Source organism: Leptonychotes weddellii, unplaced genomic scaffold (assembly GCF_054177405.1).
Source record: "Leptonychotes weddellii isolate Sample4059 unplaced genomic scaffold, ASM5417740v2 HiC_scaffold_14314, whole genome shotgun sequence".
Lineage (NCBI taxonomy): Eukaryota > Metazoa > Chordata > Mammalia > Carnivora > Phocidae > Leptonychotes > Leptonychotes weddellii.
Genome location: NW_027723696.1, coordinates 1 through 5,227, shown reverse-complemented (window position 1 = coordinate 5,227; position 5,227 = coordinate 1). Strand labels below are relative to the sequence as shown.

Sequence of the window (5,227 nt, the reverse complement as noted above, 5' to 3'; positions counted from 1 at the left end):
CCTCCAGCAGGATTTTGCTTTTCAGAAAAATTCAGGCTTCCCTCTCTCAAGTTTTAACATATAGTAGCTGTGACTTCTGAATAGTCAGAAGTCAGGACACTTTCTTTCTTTCCTTTATTATTTTTTTAAGATTTTATTTATTTCTTTATTTGAGAGAGAGAGAAACAGCATGAGAGGGGAGAGGGTCAGAGGGAGAAGCAGGCTCCCTGCTGAGCCGGGACCCCGATGTGGGACTCAATCCCAGGACTCCGGGATCATGACCTGAGCCGAAGGCAGTCGCTTAACCAACTGAGCCACCCAGGCGCCCCAGGACACTTTCTTAACCAGGAAGCACCTGGCACCTCAGTCAGCTTAGTCTGAATCCAGGCCTGGCCCAGGCAAAGACACTCATGTCCTGGATTCTGAGCCATGTTCACTTGTGCTGGGTGTCCTTTGGGTTTCTACTCACACCTCAAATGCAGCTCACATGTTGTCTCTTTTATGAGGTTTTGGGACTCTTCGTCAGAGCTGATGGTCTACATATATGTCACTAAGCATGCATACACTTACTATTTGTGTTCACATTTCCTTACCATTAAAATGCAAATCAAAACCACTTTGAGATGTCACCTCATACCAGTCAGAATAGTTTGTACCAAAAAGAGAAGAGCAGCACCCGGCTGGCTCAGTGGGTAGAGCGTGCCACCCTTGATCTTGGGGTTGTAACTTTGAGCCCCATGTTGGGTGTAGAGTTTGCTTTAAAAAAAAAAGGACAAGAGATAACAAAGGTTGGCGATGATTTGGAGACAAGGGAACCCTCATGCATTATTAGTGGGAATGTAAATTGGTGCAGCCACTATGGAAAACAGTATGGAGGTTCCTCAAAAAATTAAAATAGAACTCCTGGTAATTCCACTTCTGGGTATTTTTGCTGAATAGTTTTTGACAATTGACTCAATCTTCTACCTTGCTATAGATATATTCAAATTGTCTTTTTCTTCTGAGTCAGCTTGAGTAGTTTGTGTCTATGAATTTGTCTATTTTATCTAAGTAAGTTAATATTTTGGCATATAATTGTTCATCATAATCTCATAAATTCTCTTTATTTCTATATGGTCAGTTATAATATCCCCTCTTTCATGGCTGATCCTAGTAATTTGAATCTTTTCTCTCTTTCTGTTTTTTTTTTTTGTGTGTGTGTGTGAGTCTAGTTGAAGATTTGTCAGTTTTGTTGATCTTTCAAAGGATTGCATGTGATTTAGCTTTATATATTGTTATTTTATTCTTTTCTCTATTTCATTAATTTCCACTCTTTACTTTTTCCTTTTTGTTTGCTTTTGGTTTAGTTTGCTCCTCTTTTTTCTTTGACTTAATGTAGAAGTTAAGGTAATTGATTTGAGATATTTCTTTTTTGTGGTTGTTTGTTTAAAGATTTTATTTATTCGACAGAGAGAGTGAGAGAGTATAGGAGGGGGAGCAGTAGAGGGAGAGGGAGAAGCAGGCTTCCCGCTGAGCAGGGAGCCTGACGCAGGGCTCGATCCCAGGACCCTGAGGTCATGACCTGAGCAGAAGGTAGATGCTTAACCATCTGAGCCACCCAGGTGCCCCAATTTGAGATATTTCTTTTCTTTTTTTTAGAGAGAGTGAGGGAGAGTGCACACACATGCATGTGGATGCATGCAAGCAGGGGGAGGAGGGGCAGAGGGAAAGGGAGAATTTTAAGCAGGCTCCGTGATCGGCACTGAGCCCAACGCATGATCTCGCAACCTTGAGATCATGACCTGAGCCAAAATCAAGAGTCAGACACTTATCTACTGAGCCCAGGTGCCCCTGAGATGTTTCTGTTTTAATATAGGCACTTACAGCTATATATTTGCCTCTCAACACTGCTTTAGTAGCACCCTCTAGGTTTTGGTGAGCTCTGTCTTCATTTTTGTTTATCTGAAAGTATTTTCTGATTTCCATTTTGATATCTCTTTGACCCTTTGATTATGTAGAAGTGTGTTGTTAAATTCTGCGTATTTGTGAGTTTTCCAAATTTCTTCCAGTTATTGATTTCTAGTATCATGCCACTATGATAAGAGAACATATTTTGTATTATTTTTACCCTTTAAAATTCATGGAGGTTTGTTTTATGGCCTAGCATATGGTTTATCCTCAAGAAAGCTCCACGTGCATTTGAAAAGAATGTATATTCTATTGATGGGTGGAGTGTTCTATAAATGTCAGATTTCTACTGTTGGTTTATAGTATGGTTCAAGTCTTCTTTATGTTTATTGATCTCTGCATAGTTGTTCTATTCATTATTGAAAGTGATATATTGCAGTTCCTGACTATTATTGTCGTATTGTCTATTTCTCTCTCAATTTCTGTCAATTTTGCTTTCATGTATTTGGTGCTGAGTCATTAGGTGAATTTAAGTTTATAACTGTTTCATCTTTCTGATGATTTGATCCTTTCATCATTATAAAATGACACTGTTTATCTTTACTAGCATTTCTTTTTTCTTTTTTTTTTTTTTTTAAGATTTTATTTATTTGACAGGGAGAGAGTTAGCGAGAGCAGGAACACAAGCAGGGGGAGTGGGAGAGGGAGAAGCAGGCTTCCCGCCGAGCAGACAGCCTGATACGGGGCTTGATCCCAGGACCCTGGGATCATGACCTGAGCCGAAGGCAGACGCTTAACAGCTGAGCCACCCAGGCGGCCCTTTAGTAGCATTTCTAAAGCTCCTTTTGTCTAATGAGTGTATCCACCCCAGCTTTCTTTCTTTTTTTTTTTAAGATTTATTTATTTGTGAGAGAGAGTGGGGAGGAGCAGAGGGAGAGAGAGAGAGAGTCTTAAGCAGACTCTGCGTTGAGCGTGGAGCCTGAAGTGGGGCTTGATCTCACAACCCTGAGATCACAACCTGAGCCGAAACCAAGAGTCAGATGCTTAACCAACTGCACGATCCAGGTGCCCCTCACTCCAGCTTTCTTATGGTTGTTTGCCTGAGATAAATTTTTCCATCCTTTTAATTTTTTCTTTAAAGATTTAATTTACTTATTTGAGAGGGTGAGAGCACAAGTGGGGGAGCAGAGGGGGAAGGGACAGAGGAAGAGGGAGAAGCAGGCTCCTTGCTGAGCAGGGAGCAGATGCAGGGCTTGATCCTAGGACCCTGGGATCATGACCTGAGCTGAAAGCAGATGCTTAACCAACTGAGCTACCCAGGCACACCCATCCCTTTAATTTTAATCTATTTGTAGTTGAATCTCAAATGTGTCTACTGCAGACAGCATAGTTGGATCTTGTTTGGTTTTCAGGCCAACAATCTGCCTTTGAATGACTTATTTAAACCATTTACATGTAACGTTAATATTGATGCAGGTGGATTTATGATGCCATTATACTTCTTGTTTTTTGTTTTCCATGTTTCCACTCACTCCTCCTTTACTGATTACTTTTTATTAAGTGAATATTTTATATGGTAATATTTTAAATATTTAATGATTTATCACTATATTTCATAGTTATTTTTAAGAGGTGCTTTTTGCCATTTTCCTACATTTTTTTTTAAATTTTTAATTTTTACTTACTTATTTTTTTAAAAGATTTAATTTATTTACTTGCAAGAGAGAGCACAAGCAGGGGGAACAGCAGAGGGAGAGGAAGAAGCAGGCTCCCCACTGAGCAGGGGGCCTGTTGGGGAGCTGGATCCCAGGACCCCAGGACCATGACCTGAGCTGAAGGCAGATGCCCAACGGACTGAGCCACCCATGCACCCTGGCGGGTTTTTTTTTTTTTAAGATTTTATTTATTTGACAGAGAGACATAGCTAAAGAGGGAACACAAGTAGGGGGAGTGGGAGAGGGAGAAGCAGGCTTCCCGCGGAGCAGGGAGCCCAATGCGGGGCTCGATCTCAGGACCCCAAGATCATGACCTGAGCTGAAGGCAGACACTTAATGACTGAGCCACCCAGGCGCCCCACATTTTCTTTTAATATTTTTTTATTTTAATTATTAATTAATTTATTTTTAAAAGATTTTATTTATTTATTTGAGAGGGGGAGAGTTCCAAAGAGCAAGAATTCAGACATTTTTTACCAGGTTTATAGAGATATAATTGACATACATCATTGTGTGAATTTAGAGTATAGCCGGCAGGTTCATACATTTCTATACTGCAAAATCATTAAAATCAGAGCATTAACTAACACCTGCATCATGTCACATAGTTACCATTTATTTTTGTGTGGTGGGAACCTTTAATATTTATACTCTCAGTAACTCTGAGATTTTATGTTGAGCTGACAACTTCCTCAATCTGCCACCTGGCTGTGCCCCATGGGAGAGAAAATATGTTTCTCCCAGCATGTCTTGTATTTTTCTTCCTACAAAAAAATCCATTAAAATATTTTATTTATTTATTTGAGAGAGAGAGTGGGGGGGGGGGAAGGGTAGAGGGAGAGGGAGAACATTTCAAGCAGACTCTGTGCTGTGTTCGGAGCCCGACTTGGGGCTTGATCTCATGACTATGAGATCATGAACTAAGCCAAAACCAAGAGTCAGATGCCCAACTGACTGAACCACCCAGATGCCCGCAAAAACATTTAAATATGCCTGTAAGCCCCCTTCCCACAGTGAGTGCTCTCATCAATGACTTCAGTGCTTCCCTATCTGGATGAGCCCCAGGATTGCTCTGGGTTTGTTACCAAATACTCAGGCCTCTCCCAGACCCACCAGCTTAGAATGTTGGGCATGGGCCCAGGAATCACTTACTTAATAAGCCCTACAGGAGAGGCTGATGCACGGCCATGTGGGGATCCTGCTTCATGTGCTTGCTACTCAGTGTGGGATCCGAAGACCAGCAGCATCAGCACCAACCTTGTTATCAACCCAGAATCTCATGCTCTGCTCCAGACTGTCTAGATTTTCACAGTCCAGGCAATTCCTGTGCACACTGAAGGGTGGGCCTCCCTGGTCTATGTGCCTTCTAGACGCAGAACCAGACTGTGCAGTACGCTCTGGGTGTGCACTCTGACCAGCTTGCTTAGCCCTGAGGAGTGCAGGGTTTGGTCCTGTTCCTTTCTCTTCTCCCTTGGTGACCTCATCTATGATGATATGGTGTCACCTCCCAAATCTATTTCTCCAACCTAGATATTCTCCTACCCTGCACTCTGTATCCAACTGCCAATGTCACCTGCATTTCTAATACACATCTCGGATTCAACATTCTTTTTTTTTTTAATTCTTTTTTATTTATTTATTTATTT

General features: G+C 41.4%; 1 long non-coding RNA gene across 1 annotated transcript; it reads right to left on the bottom strand.

Moving 5' to 3' along the window:
• Positions 1–4,181: 4,181 nt before the first annotated feature.
• On the bottom strand, positions 4,182–5,185 carry LOC145718339 (uncharacterized). The gene is made up of 2 exons (XR_014141733.1): positions 4,734–5,185; positions 4,182–4,345 (listed from the first exon to the last, which is right to left on the bottom strand). It is a non-coding gene; the product is annotated as an uncharacterized LOC145718339 (long non-coding RNA).
• Positions 5,186–5,227: the final 42 nt, after the last annotated feature.